The sequence below is a fragment of the Somniosus microcephalus genome, chromosome 9, assembly GCF_052327205.1.
Source record: "Somniosus microcephalus isolate GS21.2 chromosome 9, FLI_Smic_1.0, whole genome shotgun sequence".
NCBI lineage: Eukaryota > Metazoa > Chordata > Chondrichthyes > Squaliformes > Somniosidae > Somniosus > Somniosus microcephalus.
Window position 1 is genome coordinate 235,197,963 of NC_140995.1, and position 27,875 is coordinate 235,225,837.

General features: G+C 44.4%; 1 protein-coding gene and 1 pseudogene across 1 annotated transcript in view; both read right to left on the bottom strand.

Annotated features, from left to right (window-relative positions):
* LOC147113142 (uncharacterized) overlaps positions 1 to 13,705 on the bottom strand; it is a 118,588-nt gene extending 104,883 nt beyond the window's left edge. The window contains exons 1-2 of the mRNA XM_085998041.1: positions 13,570 to 13,705; positions 2,258 to 2,342 (exon numbers count right to left, since the gene is read on the bottom strand). The gene's annotated coding sequence lies outside the window, so the exon portion shown is untranslated. The remainder of the gene's footprint in view (positions 1 to 2,257; positions 2,343 to 13,569) is intronic.
* A 33-nt stretch (positions 13,706 to 13,738) lies between these two features.
* On the bottom strand, positions 13,739 to 15,349 carry LOC147113144 (cold-inducible RNA-binding protein B pseudogene; annotated as a pseudogene).
* Positions 15,350 to 27,875: the final 12,526 nt, after the last annotated feature.

The following is a 27,875-nucleotide window of genomic DNA, read 5'->3' on the forward strand; positions in this document are numbered from 1 at the left end:
TATTAAATCACTGAAATTAGATCTTCCCTAGTTTAGCATTTTTACCATCGACTTTGTATCTGTCTCCACAGTAGAAGACATAAACAACATTTCGGAAATAGTGGGGAACCAAGAGTCTAGCGAGAATGAGGAACTTAAAGAAATTAGTATTGGTAAAGAAATTGAACTGGAGAAATTAATGGGACTAAAAGCCGACAAATCCCCTGGACCTGCTGGCCTACATCCTAGGGTTTTAAAAGAGGTAGCTACAGAGATAGTGGATGCATTGGTTTTGATCTTCCAGAATTCCCTAGATTCTAGAACGGTCCCCATGGATTGGAAGATAGCAAATGTAACCCTGCTGTTCAAAAAAGGAGGGAGAGAGAAAACAGGGAACTAAAGACCAGTTAGCCTGACATCAGTAGTAGGGAAAATCTATTTCCATGTCCCTAATCTATTATTAGGGACATGGAAACAGGGCACTTAGCAAGTCATAATATGATTGGGCAGAGTCAACAAGGATTTATGAAAGGGAAATCATGTTTGACAAATCTGTTAAGAGTTTTTTGAGGTTGTAACTAGCAGGGTAGATAAGGGAGAACTAGTGGATGTAGGGTATTTGGATTTTCAAAAAGCATTCGATAAGGTGCCACACAAGAGGTTATTAAACAAAATTAGGGCTCATGGGATGGGGGTAGCATGGATTGAGGGTTGGTTAACAGACAGAAAACAGAGAGTAGGAATAAACAGGTCATTTTCGGTTTGGCAGGCTGTAACTAGTGGGGTACTGCAAGGATCAGTGCTTGGGCCTCAGGTATTCACAATCTAGATCAATGATTTGGATGAGGGGACCGAGTGTAATGAATCCAAGTTTGCTGACGATACAAAGATAAGTGGGAAAGTAAGTTGTGAGTAGGATGCAAAGAGGCTGCAAAGGCATCAGGTTAAGTGAGTGGGCAAGAACATGTCAGATGGAATATAATGTGGAGAAGTGTGAAGTTGTCACTTTGATAGAAAAAATAGAAAAGCAGAAGATTTTTTAAATGGTCAGAGACAGGGCAATGTTTGTTTTCAAAGGAACCTGGGTGTCCTTGTACACGAATCACAGAAAGATAACATGCACGTACAGCAAGCAATTAGAAAAGCAAATGATATGTTAGCGTTTATTACAAAGGGACTGGAGTACAAGAGTAAAGAAGTCTTCATAGGACCTTGGTAAGAGCACACCTGGAGTACTGGGAACAGTTTTGGTCTCCTTATCTAAGGAAGGGTTTACTTGCATTAGAGGCGGTGCAACAAAGGTTCACCAGATTGATTCTTGGGATGAGAGGGTTATCCTATGAGGAGAGATTGAGTATATTGGGCCTATATTCCCTAGAGTTTAGAAGAATGAGGGGTGATCTCATTGAAACATATAAAATTCTTAAAGGGCTTGACAGGGTAGATGCTGGGAGGATGTTTCCCCTGGCTGGGGAGTCTAGAACTCGGAGCCACAGTCTCAGAATAAGGGGTCAGCTATTTAGGACTGAGATGAGGAGAAATTTCTTCATTCAAAGGGTTGTGAATCTTAGAAATTCTCTACCTCAGAGAGCTGTGGATGCTCTGTCGTTGAGTATATTCAAGACAGAGATCGATAGATTTTTGGATATTAAGGGAATCGAGGGATATGGGGATAGTGCGGGAAGATGGAGTTGAAGTAGAAGATCAGCCATGATCTTATTGAATGGCAAAGTAGGCTCGAAGGGCTGAATGGCCGACTCCAGCTCCTATTTCTTATGTTCTTATATTCATAAACAATCTGTAACTAGGTGTCACAAGCACAGTGGTTAAATCTGCAGATGATACAAAGCTAATGAAGGTGGTAGACACCAAAGCTGAACAGGATAAGCTGCAGGAGGATTTGAATATACTTGGGCATTGGGCAGACGAAATTCAATTAGATAAATGCAAAGTGCATCACATGGGGGCATAAAAAATCCAGGAAGACAAATTATATCATAAAATTATATCAAATAACAACTCACTGCATAGAACAAATTCTCCTCATCTCCCTCCAGTTTTTTGTCAATGATCTTAAATCTGTCTCTTCTGGTTGCTGACCCGTCCACCAGTGGAAAATTTCTATCTACTCAGTCAAAAATCCTCATAATTTTGAACATTTCTCTCCGTCCCTTCTCAAAAAATGGAGTGACATTTGCAATTTTCTAATCCAAAAGCACAATTCCTGAATCTAGAGAGCTTTGGATAACTATGACTAATACATCAGCAATTTGCTCACCTATTTCTTGTAGTACTCTGGGATGGAATCCATCAGTTACTGGAGACTTTCTCTTGTACCGCTGGTATTTTGTTCTCTTCCTTCACTGTAAAAACAGATACGAAGGACTCATTTAACAAATTTTCCATTTCCTTATTGCCCATTAGTCTCGCATGTCTGTTATTAATGGGCACAATCCCATTTAATACTCTCTCAATATGTTTATAAAAATGTTGCTGTTAGCTTCGATATCCCGTACAATTTTTTTTCAAATTCCCTTTTTGCAACTCATTACTTTCTTTGTATCCCTTTGTTACTTTTTAAAGCTCTCCCAGTCTGCTGGATTTCCACTTACCTTTGCATTTGTATAAGCCTTTTCTTTTCGTTTGACACTTTCCCTTACCTCATTTGTTGACCACGGTTGGTTAACTACACACGTGAAGCTTTTGCCTTTTCGGGGCATTGTACTGGTTTTGTATCATACCAAGTACTTCTTTTAATACTTCCTACTGTTTGTCTGTAGGTTTGCCCAGTAACAGGTCAACCTTGACGAAAGGTCATCGACCTGAAACGTTAACTCTGTTTCTCTCTCCACAGATGCTGCCTGACCTGCTGAGTATTTCCAGCATTTTTTGTTTTTATTTCAGATTTCCAGCATCCGCAGTATTTTGCTTTTGTAAGTTCAACCTAGTTTACTGTGGTCAACTCATTTCTCATCCCTACGATGTTTGCCTCGGTTTGAGACTCTCTTCTCCCCCTCAAACCTAATATCAAACTCAATCATATCATGGTCACTATTAGCAAGATGTTTCCTTACTGCCAGATTGTTAACCAAGTCTGGTTTGTTACTCATCACTAAATCTAGTTTGGGCTGTGCCTATGTGGGCTCTAAAACATCTTTTTCTGGAAAACTGTCTTGAATACATTCTAGAAATTCAGTGCCATTATTGATTATGCTGTTGTGGGTCTCCCAGTCAGTGAAAATTAAAATCTCCCATTATAACCACATTAATTTTGTTACATGCTTCCCTGATCTCTGTACTTATATATTCCCCCCCCCACTCTGTACAATCTGGAGGTCTGTTGACAATTCCCATCAGTCTTGCATCCTTTACTGTTCCTTAACTCTACCCAGTGTTCCCACTGCTTGATTGCCTTTACTGAAATCCCTTCTTTCTACTGCAGTACTTGGATCTTGATCAATATTGCTCCTTTCCCAATTTTGTTGATCATAAAGCCTGTAATATTTAATAAGAACATAATCAGAGCAGGAGTAGGCCACATGGCACCTCAAGCCTGCGCCGCCATTCAATAAGATCATGGCTTATCTTCGACCTCAACTCCACTTTCCTGCCTGATGCCCACATCTCTTGATTCCCTTAGAGACCAAAAATCTATCAATCTCGGCCTTGAATATACTGAACGACTGAACATCCACTGCCCTCTGGGATAGAGAATTCCAAAGATTCACAACCCTCTGAGCGAAGAAATTTCTCTTCATCTCAGTCCTAAATGGCCAACCTCTTATCCTGAAACTATGCCCCCTAATGCTAGACTCTCCAGCCAGGGAAAACAGCCTTTCAGCATCTACTCTGTTCAGCCCTCTCAAAATTTTATGTTTCAATGAGATCACCTCTTATTCTTCTAAACTCCAAGGAGTATAGGCCCATTCTACACAATCTCTCCTCATAGGACATCCCTCTAATCCCAGGAATCAGAGGCTCCCAATCATGGCCAGCTTGTTGTCAGGTGTCTGTAATAGCTACTAGATCTTATCCTTTAAACTGAATTTTGCTTCTCAGTTATTTTATTCCTTATGCTACATGCATTTGTGGACATAACTCTTTTTGGGCAACTGAGTCTAGCCCCTCTCTTAAAAAAGTGTGGATTTTCCCCTACCACCCCCGTAACTAGTTTAAATCTTTCCCCACTACCTATTTACCTTTTCTGTAACAACACGGGCACCTCTCTGATTTAGGTGATGGCCATCCTGTCTGTACAGCCTTCCCCAGCCCCAAAAGTGGTCCCAGTGTCCAAGAAATCTGTAGCTTTTCTTCACCATCCTACCAGTCATTTACTGACAATCTTAATCTTTCTATCCCTGACTGGTGCAGCACATGGCTGGGAGTAATCCAGAGATTGCTGCCCTGGAGGTTATACTCCCTAATCTAGAGTTTAACTTCTTGAAATCTTTTTGAACAACCTTGAACCTATTCCTATCTATGTCATTAGTTCCCACAAATACAACTTCTGGCTGCTCACCATCACATTCTTGAATCTTTTGTGTTCACTGAGTGACGTCCCGAATTTGACATCCACAAAGCAAAATACCATTCAGGACTTTGGATCACATCTACAAAAGAAACTATCCCAACTATAGAATCCTCCACAATAACCACTCACCTGTACTCTTTCCCTTGCTCCTCAGTGGCTAGCAGTTGCTGATGGTTACCCTCTTGTCACTCATTTCTGTCCAGCACTGGTACCTAAACAGGTATACCTTTCAAACAAATCCAGCTCCACAGATGATCCCCATTCTACCCTCAGCTGTTGCTTCCTGCCCTGTCAGCCAATAGTCACCCAGTCTTCTTTACCAGCTTCTCGACTCCGAGCAACATGAGGTGGTCACACTCTGGAACATCTGCTCCAGAAAAATTTCTCCCTCCCGCCCATCCAGTTTAATCTCAAGCTTTGCAACTTTCAATTGGAGTGCAACCTTTGTACACCTCCTTTATGTACATGCACCCTGGATGGTACATAAATCTAGGCAGGTCCACATCATACATGCAGCACGTATCACTCTGGACTCATTTATATTTAACCAAATACAAATTCTTTAAATTATTATCTCTATTTACTACTCATTAATATTTGTTATGCATAAGCCCACAAAGTGAATGTCAGCCAACTTTTTTTTAAATTCGTTTTTATGGGATCAGGGCGTTGCTGGCAATGCCAGCATTTATTGCCCATCCCTAGTTGCCCTTGAGGTGGTGGTGGTGGTGAGCCACCTTCTTGAACCGCTGCAGTCCATGTGGTGATGGTACTCCCACAGTGCTGTTCGGTAGGGAGTTCCAGGATTTTGACCCAGCAACAATATACTTCTAAGTCAGGATGGTGTGTGACTTCCAGGGGAACTTGGAGGTGGTGGTGTTCCCATGCGCCTGCTGCCTTTGTCCTTCTAAGTGGAAGAGGTCGCGGGTTTGGGAAGTTGCTGCAGTGCATCTTGTAGATAGTACACACTGCAGCCATGGTACGTCGGTGGCGAAGGGAGTGAATGTTTAATGTGGTGGATGGGGTGCCAATCAAGCTATACCATGAAAGGCACTGTATCTGCTATCTTGCTACTTAAGTGCTAGTACATGTGGACATTGGTCAGTACCTGTAACACCTAGACTGTGGGCCAAAAGGAGTGGAGAGTTGCCATTTTATCAGTTTAGCTGACGGCAGCTGCTTTCTGTCCTCTGATCAGGTACATGGAGAAGGAAGAAGTGGGATTACAATCAGCTATGCCTCTCACAGGAGATGAGCAAACACTGGTTTACTGTGAACAAACTAGCAGAATGGGCATGTAATTGGCAAATTAATTTAAATATAGGCAAGTGTGATGTGGTACATTTTTGTAGGAAAAATAAGGCCACTACTCCTTGGAAAAACGAGTGTCCAAATGGGGTGGAGGCCAATGGGATCTAGGGGTACAAATTCACACACTAGAAAGACTTGCATTTATTTAACGCCTTTCACGACCACCAGACGTCTCAAAAGCACTTTACAGCCAATTTGCGCACATGATAATGACCAAATAACCTGTTTTTATGTTGCCACTAAAAGTAACAATGCACAAAATAACAAAACCATAGAAGATGCAAACAAAGTACTGGAGTTAATTTCTAAAGGAATAGAATTCAAAAGCAAAGAAGTTATGTTAAATCTATATAGAATCTTGGTTAGACCACATGTTAACTGTAGAGTACTGTACACAGTTCTGGTCTCCATATTACAAAAGATAAAGCATGGGACAAAGTGCAAGATTTACGAGGATGACACCAGAACTGAGGAGGTTATAACTATCAGCAAAGACTTAACAGGCAAGGGCGAGAGCGGGATCTGAGGAACGACACCTGCGGGGGTAAAAGGAGCAGCGCCCCAGACCAGCGGCGAGAGCGGGATCTGAGGAGCGACACCAGCAGGGATAAAAGGAGCAGTGCCCAAGACCAGCAGCGAGAGCAGGATCTGAGGAGCGACACCAGCAGGGATAAAAGGAGCAGCGCCCCAGACCAGCAGCGAGAGCGGGATCTGAGGAGCGACACCAGCAGGGATAAAAGGAGCAACGCCCGAGACCAGCAACGAGAGCAGGAGCTGAGGAGCGACACCAGCAGGGATAAAAGTAGCAGTGCCCAAGACCAGCAGCGAGAGCAGGATCTGAGCAGCGACACCAGCAGGGATAAAAGGAGCAACACCCGAGACCAGCAACGAGAGCAGGAGCTGAGGAGCGACACCAGCAGGGATAAAAGGAGCTAACCGGGAGCTGCGCGTACTGACCTGAGGGCGGGGGGGGGGAAAGGAGAGAAAAATCAAAGTGTGACATCACAGGAAAGCAGGTAAGTGATTGGTTGGTGAGTATTTCTCTCTTTTTTCTAAACTTGGGCATTGGTTTAAATTAAGAGCCAGGATTAAAAACTAAACATAGATAATTGATATTTCAAAACTTGAAAACCAAATTAATTAAATAAAATATAATAGAGATGGCAGGGCAGGCGATGTGTTGCAGCTGTTGCATGTGGGAGCTGGTGGACACCAGCGTGATCCATAGCGACCACATCTGCAGTAAGTGTTGGGGGCTCGAAGAACTTCAGCTCATCATCAGAGTTGATAAGCTGGAGTCCGAGCTTCGGACACTGCGATACATCAGGGAGGGGGAGAGTTACCTGGACACTGTGTTCCATGAGGCAGTCACACCCCTTAGGTTAAATCATTCAAATTTGGTCCATTGTCAGGGACAGGAGGTTGTGACTACGAGTGAGGCAGGTATGGGGATCCAGAAGGTAGCATTGGAGGAGCCTCAGCCCTTGCACTTGTCCAACAGGTAAGAGGTTTTGACTCCGTGTGGACGAGAGCAGGGACTGCAGGCAGGTTGAGCAATCTGACCACAGCACTGTGGTAAGGGGGCCATTCAAGTGGGGGGGGGGGGGGGGGGGGGGGGAGTAAAAAGAAATGTAGTAGTGGTAGGGGACAGTATAGTTAGGGGGATAGATACTGTTCTCTGCAGCCGAGAGTGAGAGTCCCAAAGGCTGTATTGCCTGCCAGGGTTAAGGACATCTCCTCTGGGCTGGAGAGGAACTTGGAGTGGGAGGGGAAGATCCAGTTGTCGTGGTCCACGTAGGTACCAATGACATAGGTAGAACAGAGAAAGAGGTTCTGCTGAGGGAGTATGAGCAGCTAGGAGCTAAATTAAAAAGCAGAACCACAAAGGTAGTAATCTCTGGATTACTACCTGAGCCACAAGCAAATTTGCATAGGGTCAATAAGATCAGAGAGATGAACATGTAGCTCAAAGACTGGTGTGGGAGAAATGGATTTCCATTCATGGGGCACCGGCACCAGTACTGGGGTAAGAGGGAGCTGTTCCGTTGGGACGGGCTTCACTTGGAACCATGCTGGGACTAGTGTCCTGGCGAATTGAATAACTAGGACTGTAGAGAGGGCTTTAAACTAAATAGTGGGGGTAGGAAGGGCACAGGTGAGCAGGAATTAAAAAAGTCAGAGAAAGGAGAAGGCAATAGAGCAGCGATGCGATGGGGGTAATGGTAACCAGAGTGTGACAGGGACAGAACATAAAAATAAGAGTGCATCAGAAAGTGGGGTCAAAGCACAGAAAAATAGTAAAAAGACAAAATTAAAAGCTCTTTATCCGAATACACGCAGCATTCGTAACAAGATAGATGAGTTGACGGCACAAATAGATATAAATGGGTATGATCTGATAGCCATTACAGAGACGTGGTTGCAAAGTGACCAAGGCTGGGAACTGAATATTCAGGGGTATTTGACATTTCGGAAGGATAGACAGAAAGGAAAAGGAGGTGGGGTAGCTCTATTAATAAAAGGAGATCAGTGCAGTAGTGAGAAATGATATTGGCTCAGAAGAGCAAGATGTAGAATCAGTTTGGGTGGAGAGAAGAAATAATAAGGGAAAGAAGTCACTGGTGGGCATAGTCTATAGGCCCCCTAACAGTAGCTACACTGTTGGACAGAGTATAAATCAAGAAATAATGGAAGCTTGTAAGAAAGGTACAGCAATAATCATGGGCGATTTTAATCTTCATATTGGCCAAATCAAATTGGCCAAAGTAGCCTCGGGGAAGAGTTCGTAAGAGTGTATCCGGGATGGTTTCCTGGAACAATACGTTGTGGAACCAACCAGGGAGCAGGCTATCTTAGATCTGGTACTGTGTAATGAGACAGGATTAATAAATGATCTCATAGTAAAGGATCCTCTAGGAAAAAGTGATCATCGCATAGTTGAATTTCAAATTCAATTGGAGCGTGAGAAAATTGGGTCTCAAACCAGTGTCCTGATCTTAAATAAAGGCAATTACAAAGCTATGAAGGCAGAGCTGGCTAAAGTGGACTGGGAAAATAGATTAAAAGGTAAGACAGTTAATAAGCAATGGCAGACATTTAAGGAGATATTTCATAACTCTCAACAAAAATATATTCCAGTGAGGAGGAAAGACTTTAATGTTGCCAAGATTAGTGGGAGGCCAGAGGATTGGAAAATTTTTAAAAACCAGCAAAGGATGACTAAAAAAAATGGATTATGAGAATAAACTAGCAAGAAATATGAAGAGCTTCTACAGGTATATAAAAAGGAAGAGAGTAGTTAAGGTAAACGTTGGTCCCTTAGAGGATAAGACTGGGGAATTAATAATGGGGACCAGGGAAACGGCAGAGACTTTGAACAAATATTTTGTATCAGTCTTCATGGTAGAAGACACTAAAACCTAAATAATACATAATCAAGGGGCTATGGGGGAAGTTAAAACAATCGCTATCACTAAAGAAAAAGTACTCGGTAAATAATGGAACTAAAGGTGGACAAATCCCCTGGACCTGATGGCTTGCATCCTAGAGTCTTAAAAGAAGTGGCTGCAGAGATAGTGGATGCATTGGTTGCAATCTACCAAAATTCCCTGGATTCTGGAGAGGTCCCAGCGGATTGGAAAACCGCAAATGTAACGCCCCTATTTAAGATGGGAGACAGAAAGCAGGAAACTATAGACCAGTTAGCCTAACATCTGTCATTGGGAAAATGCTGGAGTCCCATTACTAAGGAAGCAGTAACAGGATATTTAGATTGAGGATATAACGAGCAGGGTGGATAAAGGGGAACCAGTGGATGTGGTGTATTTGGATTTCCAGAAGGCATTCGATAAGGTGCCACATAAAAGGTTACTGCACAAGATGAGATCTCATGGGATTGCGGGTAATTTATTAGCATGGATAGAGGATTGACTAACTAACAAAAAACAAGAGTCGGGATAAATGGGTCATTTTGGCAAACAGCAACTCGTGGGGTGCCACAGGGATCAGTGCTGGGGCCTCAACTATTTACAATGTATAATATTAATGACTAGGATGAAGGGACCGAGTATAATGTAGCCAAATTTGCTGATGATACAAAGATAGGTGGGAAAGCAAGTTATGAAGAGGACACAAAGAATCGACAAAGGGATATAGACAGGCTAAGTGAGTGGGCAAACATTTGACAGATGGAGTATAATGTGGGAAAGTGTGAGGTTATCCACTTTGGTAAGAAAAAGAAAATTATTTAAATGGGGATTACAAAATGCTGCAGTACAGAGACCTGGGGGTCCTTGTGCATGAAACACAAAGTTAGCATGCAGGTACAAGTAATCAAGGTGGCAAATGGAATGTTGGCCTTTATTGCAAAGGGGTTGGAGTATAAAAGCAGGGAAGTCCTGCTACAACTGTACAGGGTATTGGCGAGACCACACCTGGAGTACTGCGTAGTTTTGGTCTCCTTATTTAAGGAAGGATATACTTGCATTGGAGGCAATTCAGAGAAGGTTCACTAGGTTGATTTCTGAAATGAAGGGGTTGACTTATGAAGGTTGAGCCTATACTCATTGGAGTTCAGAAGAATGAGGTGTGATCTTATTGAAACATGATACTGAGGGGGAATAAGGGGTCACCCATTTAAAATTGAGATGAGTTATTTCTTCTGTCAGAAATCTGTGGAATTCTCTGCCTCAGAGCTGTGGAGGCTGGGTCATTGAATATATTTAATGTGGAGATAAGACAGATTTTTGAACAATGAGGGAGTGAAGGGTTATGGGTAGCAGGCAGGAAAATGGAGCGAAGCCCAAGATCAGATCAGCCATGGTCTCATTAAATGGCGGAGCAGACTCGAGGGACCAAATGGCCTACTCCTGCTCCTATTTCTTATATCCTTATGGCTCTTCTCTCTGAAAAAGGTGACCGGATAGTGGTCTTCAAAATTATGAAAGGGTTCAATAAGGTTGACATTTCATAGGATTACATAGAAACAGGCCATTCAGCCCAACCAGTCTATGCCGGCATTTATGCTCCACTCAAGCCTCCTCCTGTCTTTCCTCATCTATCATTATAACCCTCTATTCCCTTCTCCTTCATATGCTTATCTAGCCTCCCTTTAAATGCATCTTTCCTGTTCACTTCAACCACTCCATGGTAGCGAGTTCTGCATTCTCACCACTCTGGATAAGTTTCTTCTGAAAGTGACTCTCTCAAATAGATGGCCTCTAGTTTTGCTCTTCCCCACAAATGGCAACACGGTCTACTCGATCAAAACCTTTCATAATTGTAAAGACCTCTATTTAGGTCACCCCACAACCTTTGCTTTTCAAGAACTAGCCTGTTCATTCTTTACTGATATGTATACCCTCGCATTTCTGGTATGATCCTTGTAAACTTTCTTGCACCCTCTCCAGTGCCACGATAATGGCGACCACAATTGTACGCATTACTCCAAGGGTGGTCTAACCAAATGTTCGTCCGAAGTTGAGCATAACTACTCTAATTTTCAATTAGATTCCTCTAGAAATAAACCAGTGTGCTTGTTTTTTTTTTAATGGCCTTATTCACCTGCGTCGCTAGTGATTTGTACTCAGATCCCTTTGCTCTTCTACCCCATTTAGATACTTATTTTCCAAGTAATATGTGATCTCCCTATTTTTTTTTCACCAAAATGGGATTATCCCCGGTGTGCTGGCCAATATTTATCCCGCAACATAAAAACATATTATCTGGTCATTATCACATTGCTGTTTGTGGGAGTTTGCTGTGCGCAAATTGGCTGCCGCGTTTCCCACATTACAACAGTGACGCTTCCCAAAAAAAGTACTTCATTGGCTGTAAAGCACTTTGATGTCCGGTGGTCGTGAAAGGCACTATATAAATGCAAGTCTTTCTTTCTAATACCTCACGTGTTTAAATTCATTTGCCAATTATATGCCCATTCTGCAAGTTTATTAATGCCTTGTAATTTGTTGCAGTCCTCAGTATTGACCATCCCTCCCCAATTTGGTGTCACCTGCAAATTTAGATAGTGTGTTTTTGATTCAAAAGTCTAATTTGTTAATATAAATTTCAAATATTGGTCCCAGCACTGATCCTTGTGGAACATTTCCCAACTTCTGCCACTCTGAATAGCTGCGCTTTACCCCAGCTCTCTGCCATCTGTCTTGAAGCCAGCGAGTTATCCATTCTCCGAGTTGTCTGTTGACTCCACATTCTCTGCCCCTACCACCGATGTTACGCTGTCTGGTCCATAGTTCCCTGGACATGTTCTATCTCCCTTCTTAAAATATTAGGCATTGTTAGAGATGTTTCCACTTTTTTGGGGGAGGTGGTCAAAACTGAGGATGTAATTTTTTTTTTTAATGTATTCACAAGATGCAGGTGTCACTGGCAAGGCCATCATTTATTGCCCACCCCAAAGAGAAATAATATAAAATAGTTACTAAAAAATTCATGAATTCAGGAGAAACTTCTTTACCTAGAGTAGTGAGAAAGTGTAACTCTACCACAGAGTGGTAGAAGTAATTAACAGATGCACTCAAGAGGTAGCTAGATAAGTAGCATCAGGGCAAAAGGAATAGGATATGTTGAAAAGGTGAGATGAGAGGAGGCTTGTGTGGAATATCAAACTATTAGGCCAAATGGCCTGCTTTAGCGCTGCAAATTCTAAGTAAAATGCTTGTTTTAACATGAGATTCCAGGCTATGAGAACATTGGTTTTGGGTCACTATCCATTTTTGGGGTAAAACATTGGCCATGAAAATAAATAAATTAACAGCATTTCCAATTCTCATGGGAAAAATCAAGCAGCAGGGAGGCAGAGAAGATTCTACACAGGATCTGTCATAACCATTTTCTATATCAATTAGTTCTATATTTTAGTACAATTTTAAATAAGGCACTATTAACTATCTGACCTGCAAGATTTCACCTATTCAGCATAACCAATAACTTGTATTTATAGAGCACCAAGCCAAAGGAGAGATATTTGACCAAGCTTTTGGTCAACTTTTCTAAGAGCTAAGTTTTAAGGCACATCAAGGAGGGGAGGATTCGGGATGGAATTCCAAAGCATAGGGCCTACACAGCTGATGGCATGGCCTCCAATCATGGGCAAAGGAAGTGGAGATGCCAGAATTGGAGGAACAAGAGTTTTGAGAGTTGTAGAGCTGGCGGAGGCTACAGATATAGGATGGGGAGAGGCAAGTGGAGTGATTTGAACATGAGGATGACAACGTTAAAATCAAGGCTCTGGTGGACGGCAGCCAAAGTAGGGCATCAAGCACTGGGGTAATGAGTGAACAATACTTGGTTAAAGTTAGGATACAGGCAGTGAAATTTTAGATGAGTTGGTTTATGGAGGGTGGAAGATGGAAGGCTGGTCAGAGTTCCCAACCAGTATCCAGCTATATCTGCTAAGTGTGCAAGTGGACATCATATTGGATGAAATAATCACAATAGCTCGCCAACACGTGCCAGTCAAGCTCACACATGAACAACTGCCACACAAATGAGGTATTGGAAGCCACCCAATGAACACCACAGCAAGGAATCAGTACATGTTGGGAGAATGTGGGACAAAAAGTTATCACAAGTTCCAAATGTTAGGTAAGAAAATATCTATTGTTAAATCATTTCACAATAGGAACCAACAATGCAGCATTAGATATAACGTGGTTGCACATCATTTGAGACGGTTTAAAACAAGGATATAAAATAAGTCTACCCAAACTAAATATCCAATGATTTACCTTGGTCCTTGCAGTTTCCTTGAGCAGCACCATCAAATCTTCAGTTACATAATTTAGAACAGAAATCAAATAATCATAACAGGAGGCAAGTTTGGCATACAAGTATTATCTTCTGATTCTACTCCTTGGAAGGAATGTTGAATGGTTTATAACAAAGACAAGTCACTAGTGTTCCTGAAGCTGTATTTTATTCGGATACATCCACTGGCAAAGATTTGTCTCCCAAGTGGCAACGCTCTGTCCAAAGGACCATGCCAGCTGATGAAAGTACAAGAAAATGACAATTGACTTTTTAATCAGTATACAGTTTTCAATAAATGAGTTTTAAAACAAAAGACCACGATCAGTTTGCTTTCAAAGAGTCTTGTAACAAGTTACATGAAAAAAGTTGCTGTGTAGGTGGTTCTCATTACTTTTCAGTGATAAACAAAATGACTCTCAGCACTCGGACACACTGTTGGCAACATTCAGACTTAAAGGTCCCCCCCTACCCCACCCCCAAGATAATGGTTTCTACAGGTTCCATGTCACTTGTCCAAGTGAAGACATTTAAATTCATTAAAAGCCACAAAGCATGAAGTTTTTTTTTAATGTTCAATCCTCTTAACGAGTTAATTGAGCCAATAAGTGGAAACAGGGAATTCAACAAAAATCGGTCGATTAAAAGAAAATAACTCGAGCAATCCGTATTCTCGGAGACCAGTCATCTTAAGAATGGCAGTCCGGGTTTCCAAAGATAAGATGTATAATGCCCGGCCAGAGAGTGGGAGTCAAGTGCTTTTCCGCGCTCTTTCATTCTTTGCGCCGCATGGAATTGTGGAAAAATCTCACCAGAAAGCAAAACGATTTCGACAAATTCCAAAGGAGCTCACGGAAGGAGACTCAGTGGCGAGTTAAATCGCCAATAGAATGTCCAAATGACAAAAAAGGCTCCGTGGGTCTTATTTTAAAAAAATATATAGAAAACGACATGATATTTGAGGCTGAGTCGAAAGCCTGACTTAAGGTAGCACTCCAGACTAAACAACAGGTAACAAGATTAATCAAGACAATGGTGAAACTGGTTTTCTAGCATTTTAACATAACAGGCAAATCAAATTCAGATACAGAGGCTTTCTGCGGTTCCAAGAGCCGTTTTATTAACAAAGGCTGGAGTTTGATCCTGAATCTGGCAGAAATGGTTCTTTGGATTCGATCAGTCATAGTCCCTGTAAGAGCGGCTTCCGTAACTGCCACCATAGCCGCTGCTGCCGTATCCGCCCTGGCTCTTGTACCCACCCGAGTAACTGTCGCGCTCTCCCGATTCGTACCGGCTGCTGCCGTAGCTGCCGCCGCTGCCGCTCCTTTCCCTATCCCAGGAACCGCCGCCTCTCCTGCTGCTGCTGTAGCCGCCACCGCCGGCGCCGCGACCTCCACCATACCCGCGACCGCCTCCCGACTTTTTCTCTGCGTGGCCCACCCGAATCTGCCGGCCGTCGAGGGATTTTCCGTTCATCGCCTGCAGCGCGTCCCTGGCATCGTCCGGGTTGTCGAAGGTGATGAAGCCGAAACCGCGGGATGCTTGGGTGCCCCTGTCCTTGATCACTCGCACCTCGGAGATCTGCCCGTACTTGGAGAACTGCTCTTCCAGGGCCTGCTCGTCTGTGTCGAAATTGAGGCCGCCGACGAACAACTTTCCTTCATCGGACATCTTAGCAATGTTGTTGCGTACTTCACTCGGCAAAGCAAGAGCTCAAAATGGCGTTGGTCACTCCACCGCGCGAGACAAAGAGGAAGAACAGACCGGAAATTGCGTCATTTGAATCGCTGCACGTAGAGATCGCCGGGTAAACACCTACCCGGAACCTCGTGTTATTTCTCTGACTCTCTTTCGCCCCCTCTCGGTCTGCGCAGTGCCCCTGGTCTCTTAGCGCGGCTGCAGAGCAGTGAAACCAGCAGGTCGAAAAATAGAAGGCTCGGGGGGGAAGTAATTCGTTTGAGACCCCAGTACAACGAATTAAGAGCTGGGAAAAGTGAGAGGATTTGCACAGGTGTTTGATAAACACACACACCACCATATTGTACAGTGCCTGAACAGAATCATATATAATTTAAGAAACAGGCCTTTCGCGCCAACTGGTCTATGTTTTTAACCTAATAAAATCTCCCAAGGCCAGACTGCGAGCCAATGTAGGTCAGTGAGCACAGGTGTACTCTTTCTGATGGGGTGATTAAACAAATGGACTGTAACTAAAACAACTTTAAATAAAACTTAACAAATTAAACTAAAATTTGATTGGCCGGGGTGATGACGCACTCCAGTCCCCGCGGCGCCCAGCGGTCGCGGAAGGCCTCGAGTGTGCCGGCGGACACCGCGTGCTCCATCTCCAGGGCCACCCGGGCGCAAACATGGCTGCGGAAGAAAGGCAGGCAATCGGGCCGAACGACCCCCTCGACCGCCCGCTGCCTGGACCAGTTAATGGCTATTTTGGCCAGGCCCAGGAGCAGTCCGACGCGGAGGTCCTCCGATCTGCTCACTCCCCTCATAGAAACATAGAAGATAGGAGCAGAAGTAGGCCATTCGAGTCTGTTCTGCCATTTAATGAGACCATGGCTGATCATCCAAACTCAGTACCCTGTCCCTACCTTCTCCCCATATCCCTTGATCCCTTTAGCCTTAAGAAATATATCTAACTCCTTCTTGAATATATTTAATGAATTGGCCTCAACTGCCTTGTGTGGTAGAGAATTCCACAGGTTCACCACTCTCTGGGTGAAGAAATTCCTCCTCATCTCAGTCCTAAATGGCTTACCCTTATCCTTAGACTGTGACCCCTGGTTCTGGACTCCCCCGCCATCGGGAACATCCTTCCTGCATCTAGTCTGTCTGGCCCTGTTAGAATTTTATAAGTTTCAATGTGATCCCCTCTCATTCTTCTAAACTCCAGCGAGTATAAGCCCAATCGACCCAATCTCTCGTCATACGTCATTCCTGCCATCCCAGGTATCAGTCTGGTGAATCTTCGCTGCACTCCCTCCATGGCAAGAACATCCTTCCTCAGATAAGGCGACCAAAACTGCACACAATACTCAAGGTGCGGTCTCACCAAGGCCCTGTACAACTGCAGCAAGACATCCTTGCTCCTGTATTCGAATCCTCTCGCTATGAAGGCTGTTAGATCGAGATTAATTTCAGTGGACCACACTGATCTGAGGTCAACACACTAAAATAAAAGTTTGCGAGTCCGGTGGTAAGTTTTAAATAGTCGATTTATTGCATCACTTGATTTACACAGTTTGACTTCCTTCAGCAGCTAACAAGTATGTTCAAAATGGCTGGCTTATCCGAAGTGGATAACCTCGCATTTATCCACATTATACTGCATTTGCCATGCATCTGCCCAATCACCCAACCTGTCCAAATTATACTGGAGTTTCTCTGCATCCTCCTCACAGCACACACGCCCACCCAGCTTTCTGTCGTCTGCAAACTTGGAGATATTACATCTAGTTCCCTCGTCTAGATCATTTATATATATTATGAATAGCTGGGGTCCAAGTACCGATCCCTGCGGTACCCCACTGGTCACTGTCTGCCACTCGGAAAAAGACCCGTTTATTCCAACTCTTTGCTTCCTGTCTGCCAACCAGTTAATCATAATCATAATCATAATCAACTTTTATTGTCATTGTTAGTGCACAAGTGCAGTACAACGAAATGTAGGCTTGCGGCTCCCGAGAGTGTACATCTAGATTAAGACATTTAAACATTCAACATACATTTGGCTTGTAATACATTAACATAAACATAACCATAATAAAGTGCATTGGCAGATGTGCAGGCTTTAGAGTTTATTTGTGGAGTTCAGTAGGATGACAGCCCTGGGAAAGAAGCTGTTCCTAAATCTGGTCGTACGGGTGCGAATGCATCTGTAGCGTCTCCCAGATGGCAGGAGGGCGAACAGACTGTGGCTGGGGTGGGTAGGGTCTTTGATGATGGTCCGTGACCTCCATAAACAGCGTTTCTGGTATATGTGCTCTATGGTCGGTAGCCGGGTGCCGGTAATGCGTTGGGCAGTTTTGACTACCCGCTGCAGGGCTTTCCGGTCATAGCTACAGCTGCCATACCATACTGTGATACAGTTTGTCAGGATGCTCTCTATTGTGCAGCGGTAAAAGTTAGAGAGGATCAGGGGTGACAGGTTACATCCCTTCAGCCTCCTTAGGAAATATAGGCGCTGCTGGGCCTTCTTCACCAGAGAGGAGGTATTGAGGGACCAGGAGAGGTCTTCCGTGATGTGGACTCCGAGGAACTTAAAGCTGTCCACCCTTTCCACCACAGCCCCATTGATGTGGATGGGGGTGTGACTTCCGCCTTTAGACTTCCTGAAGTCCACAATGATTTCTTTGGTTTTCTTGATGTTAAGGGCCAGGTTGTTATCGGCGCACCACTTCACGAGATGCTGGACCTCCTCCCTGTAGGCTGACTCATCGTTGTTGGTGATCTGGCCAACTACCGTGGTATCATCCGCAAACTCGATGATGGTGTTGGAACCATGAACAGCCACACAGTCGTGGGTGAAGAGGGAGTAGAGGAGGGGGCTCAGCACACATCCCTGTGGGGCCCCTGTGTTCAGGGTCGGGGGGGGGAGGCGTGGTTACCTAATTTGACAGACTGGGGTCTGTTTGTTAGGAAGTCCAGGGCCCAGTTGCAGAGGGAAGTGTTCAGGCCAAGAGTGTGGAGTTTGGTGGCCAGCTTGTTGGGGACGATAGTGTTGAATGCTGAGCTGTAGTCTATGAACAGCATTCTGATGTAGGTCTCTTTACCAGCTAAGTGATTCAGTGCAGAGTGTAGAGCAGTTGTGATTGCATCCTCCGTTGATCTGTTTGCACGATAGGCAAACTGGTGTTGGTCAAGAGAGGCGGGAACACTGGCTTTGATGTGAGCCAGGACCAGTCTCTCGAAACATTTCATTATGATGGGTGTGAGTGCGACAGGTCGATAGTCGTTCAGGCACGTCACAGCCGTTTGTTTTGGCACAGGAATAATGGTAGCGGTCTTGAAGCATGTAGGGACTCTATCCAAGACAGTACCTTACCCCCAATCCCATGTGCCTTAACTTTACATGCTAATCTCTTATGCGGGACCTTATCGAAAGGCTTCTGAAAGTCCAAATACACCACATCCACTGGTTCTCCCTTATCTATTCTACCAGTTACATCCTCAAAAAATTCCAGTAGATTCGTCGAGCATAATTTACCTTTTGTAAATCCATGTTGACTTTGTCCGATCCTGTCACTGTTTTCCAAGTGCTCTGCTATTACATCTTTTATAATGGACTCTAGCACTTTCCCCACTATAGATGTCAGACTTACTGGTCTATAATTCCCCGTTTTCTCTCTACCACCTTTTTTAAATAGTGTGGTTACATTAGCTATCCTCCAATCCATGGGAACTGTTCCAGAGTCTATAGATTTTTGGAAGATGACCAGCAATGCATCTACTATTTCTGGGGCCACTTCCTTAAGTACCCTAGGATGTAGATTATCAGGCCCTGGGGATTTATCGGCCTTCAATCCCGTCAATTTCCCTAACACCATTTCCCTACAAATACTGATTTCATTCAATTCCACCCTCTCATTAGATCCTATGTTCCCCAACATCTCTGGGAGGTTATTTGTGTCCTCCTTTGTGAAGACAGAACCAAAGTATGTATTTAATTTGTCTGCCATTTCTTTGTTCCCCATTATAAATTCCCCTGATTTTGACTGCAAGGGACCTACGCTTGACTTCACCAATCTTTTTCTCTTCACATATCTATAGAAGCTTTTAGAGTCAGTTTTTATGTTCCCTGCAAGCTTACTCTCATAATCTATTTTCCCCCTCTTAATTAATCCCTTTGTCCTCCTTTGCTGAATCCTAAACTGCTCCCAATCCTCAGGAATATTGCTTTTTCTGGCCAATTTATATGTCCTCTCCTTGGATCTTATGCTATCCCTAATTTCCCTTGTTAGCCACGGTTGAGTCACCTTTTTTGTTTTATTTTTATGCCAGACAGGGATGAACAAATTCTGTAGTTCATCCATGCGATCTTTAAATGTTTGCCATTGCCTATCCACCGTCAACCCTTTAAGTAAGGTTCCCCAATCCATCCTAGCCAACTCGTGCCTCATACCATCGTAGTTTCCTTTATTTAAATTCTGGCCCCTAGTCTCTGAATCAACTACTTCACTCTACATTTTAACGGGCCTCGCACAACAAGATTGCTAATTAATCCTTTCTCATTACATAATACCCAGTCTAAAATGGCCTGATCTCTAGTTGGTTCCTCGACATATTGGTCCAGGAAACCATCCCGTATACACTGTAGGAATTCCTCCTCCACAGTATTGTTGCTAATTTGGTGAGACCAATCTATATGTAGATTAAAGTCACCCATGATAACTGCTGTGCCCTTATTGCACGCATCTCTAATTTCCCGTTTAATGCCATCCCCAACCTCAGCATTACTGTTTGGGGTTCTGTATACAACTCCCACTAACATTTTCTGCCCCTTGGTATTTCTCAGCTCTGCCCATACAGATTCCACATCATCAGAGCTAATATCCTTCCTTACTGTTGTGTTAATCTCCTCTTTAACCAGCAATGCTACCCCACCTCCTTTTCCTTTTTCCTGTCCTTCCTGAATATTGAATACCCCTGGATGTTGAATTCCCAGACTTGGTCATCCTGGAGCCATGTCTCCGTAATCCCAATTATATCATATCCGTTTACATCTATTTGCGCAGCTAATTCATCCACCTTATTACGAATGCTCCTCGCATTAAGACACAAAGCTTAATTTTTCAACTCTTAGTCCTTTTAGAATTATTATTTACTGTGGACCTGTTTGATTTACACCCTTGATTTCTCTGCCTTCCACTTTTGCTTTTCTCCTTCCTGTCTTTTGTTTCTATCCTTGCTTCCCTTTCCTCTGTCTCCCTGCACAAGTTCCCAACCCCCTTCCATTTTAGTTTAAACCCTCCCCAACAGCACTAGCAAACACTCCCCCTAGGACATCGGTTCCGGTCCCGCGCAGGTGCAAACCGTCCAGTTTGTACTGGTCCCACCTCCCCCAGAACCGGTTCCAATGTCCCAGGAACTTGAATCCCTCCCCCTTGCACCATTCCTCTAGCCACGTGTTCATCTGAAATATCCTTCTATTTCTACTCTGACTAGCACGTGGCACTGGTAGCAATCCTGAGATTACTACCTTTGAGGTCTTATTTTTTAATTTACCTCCTAACTCCCTATATTCAGCTTTTAGGACCTCATCCCGTTTTTTACCTATATCGTTGGTACCTATATGCACCACGACAACTGGCTGTTCACCCTCCCCCTCCAGAATGCCCTGCAGCCGCTCCGAGACATCCTTGACCCTTGCACCAGGGAGGCAACATACCATCCTGGAGTCTCGTTTGCGGCCGCAGAAACGCCTATCCCCCTTACAATAGAATCCCCTATCACTATAGCTCTCCTGCTTTTTTTCCTCCCATCCTGCGCAGCAGGACCACCCATGGTGCCAGGAAGTTGGCTGCTGCTGCCTTCCCCCGATAAGCCATCCCCCTCAACAATATCCAAAGTGGTATATCTGTTTGAAAGGGGGATGGCCACAGGGGACCCCTGCACTACCTGCCTGCGCCTACTACTCTGCCTGGTGGTCACCCATTCCCTTCCTGCCTGTGCAGCCTTTACCTGCGGTGTGACCAACTTCCTAAACGTGTTATCCATGATGTGCTCAGCATCGCGAATGCTCCAGTATGTATCCATTCGCAGCTGCAGCGCCGCAATGAGGTCTATCATTGGCTGCAGCTGGATACACTTCCCGCACACATGCTCGTCAGGGACTCAGGAAGTGTCCCTGATTTCCCATAAAGTGCAGGAGGAGCATGCCATGGGGCCGAGCTGTGCTGCCATGACATACCCTTTAATTAATTCAAATTAAATTAAATCAAATCAATACCACTAATTACACTACAATTAAATGATATACTCAAGGGCACTCTGCACCGGGTGACCAAAGATCAGGAGCATGGGACTGAAGTGCAGCCAAAAATCGAGGAGCAGCCCCTTCAAATAATGAAAGAGGGGCGGCAACCCCTCACATTCTGGGCTAGATTTTCATGGAGCAGTCAGGCGGGGTTTCAGGCATGTGGGGGGGAAAATCCCGAATTTGGGGGGTCCCGACACCATCCCACCCAAAACCCCGCCCCACGTAAGTTTCAGGGGCTGCGGGTACCCGCCCCGCACTGGGACCCGCCGAAACCATGCGGGAAGGGATTAGTGCCAATTAACTGCCTGTTAACAGGTAGTTAACAGGCAGTTTTTAGCCTAATCCCTATTTTGAGGGGTTTCGTGTGGGTTTCCCGACGGCTCCAAACCACGCCAGGTTAGAGCAGGCGGGCCGTCGGGTTGAAGGAGATGGAGGGGTCGCGATGTCGGCGTTCAGGTGAGTGATGGGTGCATGAGTGTAAAGGTAAGTGTGTTTGGTGTGTCTAAAGAACTTTTATTTACCTGTACTTACCTTCACAGCCTTTCTTCCTGCAGCCGTCGGGAGCGCATCACTCAGCCGGACCTGAAAGCTGAATGGCTGCGATCTGTGAAAAGTGACAGCCTTCAGCTTTGAGTGCCGGTGTGAGTTCTAACTGAGTCTGTGCAGAATGACTCATGGTAGAACTCAGACTGTCAGTGTTTGACAGCTTCAAACAGCTGTGAAACACTGATATTTCATCTGTCAAGAACTCTTGACAGATGAAATTCCAGTCTGTGACGTCACCTGTTGCCGGGTGGCCCTTAATTGGCCTGCTGAGCCCGCTGGGCGGGCTCAACAAAATCAATCAAGGGAAAATCACGGGGGGATTGACAGTGGATAGACAATGGCAAGCATTCAAAGATAGAATGGAAGAATTCCAGAACATGTTTATACCGGTTTGGCATAAAAATAAACCTAAAAAGGTGACTCAACCGTGGATAACGAGGGAAATTAGGGACAGCATAAAATCAAAAAAAAGGGCATATCAACTGGCAAAAAAAAGCACCAGACCGGAAGATTGGGGGCAGTACAGGATACAGCAAAAGAGGACAAAGGGATTAATCAGGAAGGGGAAAATAGAATACGAAAGTAAACTTGCAGCAAACATAAAGACAGACTGCAAAAGCTTTTATCGGTATATCAGGAGGAAAAGACTGGTAAAATCCCAAGTCGGTCCCTTGCAGTCCGATTCGGGAGAATATATAATGGAGAATAAGGAAATGGCAGACCAATTAAACTCATACTTTGGTTCTGTATTCACAAAGGAGGACACAAATAACCTCCCAGGAATATCGGCAAACATAGGGACTAATGAGAGGGAGGAGCTGACAGAAATTAGTATCTCTAGGGATATGGTGTTGGGTAAGTTGAGGGGACTGAAGGCCGACAAATCCCCGGGGCCTGATAAACTACATCCTAGGGTACTTAAGGAGGTGGCCCTGGAGATAGCAGATGCTCTAAGGATCATCTTCCGGAACTCCATTGACTCGGGAACAGTACCCGTGGATTGGAGGGTAGCTAATGTTACCCCAATATTTAAAAAGGGGGGTAGAGAGAAAGCAGGGAATTATAGACCAGTAAGCCTTACATCGGTTGTGGGCAAAATGCTAGAGTCCATTATTAAGGATAAAATAGCGGAGCACTTGACAAATGGGGAAAGGATCGGACAGAGTCAACATGGATTTACAAAGGGTAAATCGTGTTTGACTAATCTGCTGGAATTTTTTGAGGAAGTAACTGGTAAAATAGATGGGGGAGAGCCAGTGGATGTGGTGTACCTTGACTTCCAGAAAGCCTTCGATAAGGTTCCACACAAAAGATTATCATGCAAAATTAAGGCTCATGGGATTGGGGGCAAAGTATTAACGTGGATAGAGAACTGGCTGGCGGATAGAAAACAGAGAGTTGGAATAAACGGCTCGTTTTCGGAGTGGCAGGCAGTGACCAGCGGGGTGCCGCAAGGATCTGTCCTGGGACCCCAGCTGTTCACAATATATATAAATGATCTGGATCAGGGAATTGGATGCAATATTTCCAAATTCGCTGACGACACTAAACTAGGAGGAGGGGTGGGCTCTGATGAGGATGTCAGGAGGCTACAGTGCGATTTGGACAGGTTGGGGGAATGGGCGGATACGTGGCAGATGCACTATAATGTGGATAAATGCGAGGTTATCCACTTTGGGGGTAAAAACAGGAGGGTAGATTATTATCTAAATGGCAATAGATTGGGAGATGGGGAAGTGCAGAGGGACCTGGGTGTTCTTGTGCACCAGTCACTGAAGGAGAGCATGCAGGTGCAACAGGCGATTAAGAAGGCAAATGGTATGTTGGCCTTCATATCAAGGGGGTTCGAGTATAGGAATAGGGATACCTTACTACAGCTGTACAAGGTGCTGGTGAGACCGCATCTGGAGTATTGTGTACAGTTTTGGTCGCCCCATCTGCGGAAGGATGTTCTTGCCATGGAAAGAGTGCAGCGGCGATTCACCAGGCTGATACCTGGAATGGCGGGAATGACCTACGAGGAGAGATTGAATAGTTTGGGCTTGTACTCACTGGAGTTTAGAAGATTGAGAGGGGATCTCATCGAAACATATAAAATTATGGCAGGCCTGGACAGGCTGAATTCAGAGAGAATGTTTCCAATGGCAGGGGAGCACAGAACCAGGGGCCACAGTCTAAAAATAGCAGGCAAATCATTTAAAACAGAGATGAGGAAGAATTTCTTCACTCAAAGAGTGGTGAGCCTGTGGAATTCCCTGCCACAGAGGGCTGTGAAGGCTAATTCAATAAATATTTTCAAGAGAGAATTGGATATATTTCTGAAGGCTAAGGGGATTAAGGGTTACGGAGAAAAGGCGGGGACGGGGTACTGAACTGGTAAGATCAGCTAAGATCTCAGATGAAGATCAGCCATGATCTCATTGAATGGCGGAGCAGGCTCGAAGGGCCGAATGGCCTACTCCTGTTCCTATCTCTATGTTTCTATGTTTCTATGTAGCGAGTTCCACATTCTCGCCACTCTCTGTGTACTCTTCTGGTTTGAGTGATTAAATGAATAGTCTGTAACTTAATAAAACATTAAATAAAACTTAACAAATTAAATTAAAATTTGATTGGCTGGGGTGATGATGCACGCCAGTCCCTGCGGCGTCCACCGGTCGCGGAAGGCCTCAAGTGGCCACTCTCTGTGTAAAGAGGTTTCTTCTGAAGTCCCTATTTGATTACTTGGTGACAATCTTATATAGATGGGCTCTAGTTTTGCTCTTCTCTCTGTATCTACTCTTATCAAAACCTTTCATAATTTTAAAGACCTCTATTAGGTCACCCCTCAGCCTTCTCTTTTGAAGAGAAAAGAGACCCAGCCTGTTCACCCTTTCCTGATATGTATACCCTCGCATTTCTGGTATCATTCTTGTAAATCTTTTTTGCACCCTCTCCAGTGCCTCTATATCCTTTTCATAATATGGCGACCAGAATATTATGCAGTACTCCAAGTGTGGTCAAATCAAGGTTCGATACAAGTTTAGCATTACTTCACGACTTTTCAGTTCAATCCCTCTAGAAATAAATCCTTGTGCTTGGTTTGCTAGCCTAAAAGAAACCTCTAACTGATGCTCATTTCCTTTGATCCTTTTTTGTCTTGCAGTTTTACTATTGGTGTACAGATGGTATTAAAGTCACTGACGGGTTGTCAACTTCAGGAAAATGCTAGGAGTGATTTATTATGAGCGGCAAGAGTGACACAGGTAGTAAACTGCTTTAAATATTTGGAGTTGTGTTCATGTTTAAGAATAACATACATAAATTTTAAATCTTTGAGGAACATTGGTGAAGAGACCAGGCCCCTCATGCAGGACACCACCACAATTAAACCGTGCATGGCGGCCAGAGGCCGGACCGGAAGCAGGAGAAGCAGGCCCGGGCCGTCGGACCGTGGAGCCGGCAACGGTGAGGTGGAGGCTGCGGCGACCGGAGGATGTGTTCGGCGAGTCGGATGGAGGCAGCGCAGCGGGACGCAGCAGCAGCCACGATGACTCGCAGTCCGACTGGGAGGAGGGGAGCCGGGAATGGTGGCCAGAGGGTGAGCGGAAGAAGCAGGCCACCACATGTGGAGCCGAGCCGACAACAGTGAGGAGGAGGCTGCAGTGATGAGGAGGACGGAGCGGCTGAGGGACATTGTGCTCCCACTGCCACTGGATGCCAAAGAATTGACTTTCTGAACACGGCGCTGTAAGAATAGCTGGCGTGTCCCTACGGGGAGTAAGCATTCCATTGTACTAGTACTTGTACTGGTTACATATGACAAATAAAATTGAATTGAATTGTATGGGAAACGGGGAAAACCAGAAGTAGTGACTAAGTGTCACCAGGCTTATATATGTCTTATAAACCGGTAAATTGTAGGGAGATAAGGAATTAGAACATAACATAAGAAATAGGAGCTGGAGTAGGCCATTTGGCCCTTCGAGCCTGCTCCACCATTCAACAAGATCATGGCTGATCTTCTACCTCAACTCCACCTTCCCACACTATCCCCATATCCCTTAATTCCCAAAAATCTATTGATCTCTGTCTTGAATATACTCAACGACTGAGCATCCACAGCTCTCTGGGGTAGAGAATTCCAAAGATTCACAACCCTTTGAGTGAAGACATTTTTCCTCATCTCAGTCCTAAATGGGCGACCCCTTATTCTGAGACTCTGACCCCGTGTTCTAGATTTCCCAGCCACGGGAAACATTTTCTCAGCATCAACCCTGTCAAGTCCCTTAAGAATTTTATATGTTTCAATTAGATCACCTCTCATTCTTCTAAACTCTAGGGAACACAGGCGTAGTCTACTCAATCTCTCCTCATAGGGCAATCCCCTCATCCTACGAACCAGTCTAGTGAACCTTCGTTGCACTCCCTCAAAGGTTTGTCTTTCCTTAGGTAAGGAGACCAGAACTGTACACGGTACTCCAGGTGTGGCCTCACCAATGCCCTGTATAATTGTAGAAAGACTTATTTACTCTTATACTCTAATCCCTTTGTAACAAAAGCTAACATACCATTTGCTTTCCTAATTGCTTGCAGTACCTGCATGTTAACTTTCTGTGATTCATGTAGAAGGACACCCAGGTCCCTCTGAGTGCAAACATTTCCCAGTTTCTCACCATTCAAAGAAATTCTGCTTTTTTGTTTTTCCTACCAAAGTGGATAACTTCACACTGTATTCCATTTGCCATGTTCTTGCCCACTCAGTCAACCTGTCCATATCTCCCTGCAGCCTCTTTGCATCCTCCTCACAGCTTACTTTCCCTCCTCACAGCTTTCTTTCCCACCTAACTTTGTATCATCAGCAAACCTGGATACATTACACTCAGAGGGAAGGTTAACAACTGAGGGAGGGTTTAAACTAATTTGGCAGGGTGTTGGGGACCTGAATGAAACATTAGAGAGGAGAAACAAGGTGCACTAAGAGGCAAATAGCTCTGAAATAAAGAAGAGTTCAGAAATAGGAGGGATCAGACAGGGGGCAAATGCGAAGCAGTCTAAGATGGGTTTGGCGTGCATGTATGTAAATGCACATAGCGTGGTTGGTCACATTGGTCAGCTGCAGGCACAAGTCACCACAGAGTGGCCTGGCTGAAAGAAGTGGAGGATTGGGAATGTAATATTCCTGGCTACAAGGTATTTAGGAAAGATATGGAAGGAAAAAAAGGAGGGAGTGACATTATGGAGCAAAGAAAATATTATAGCACTGGAGAGGGATGATGTAGTTAAGGGGCCAAGGACAGAGTCTATTTGGTAAGAATTAAGGAACAATAGAGGAGCTATTATGCTACTGGGTGTATTCTATAGGCCACCAAATAGCGGGAAGGAGATAGAGGAGCAAGAACTACAGAGTAGTGAAAATGAGGGACTTGAATTATCCTAATACAGACTGTGACACTAACACTGTAAAGGGCAAAGAGTGGGAGGAATTCCTGAAATGTGTATAAGAGAACTTTCTTAATCAGTGTGTTTCTAGCCCATCAAGGAAGGAAGCAGTGCTGGATCTAGTTCTGGGGAATGAAGTGGAGCATGTTTCAGTGGGAGAGAATTTTGGGGAACAGTGATCATATCATCAGGTTTAGAATAGTTATGGAAAAGGACAAGGTACAATCAAGCATAAAAATATTTAACTGAGGGAAGTAAGGGTGGGAATTGTGGAGCCTCTTGCCACAACCTTCCAATCCTCCTTGGATATGGAGGTGGTGCCAGAGG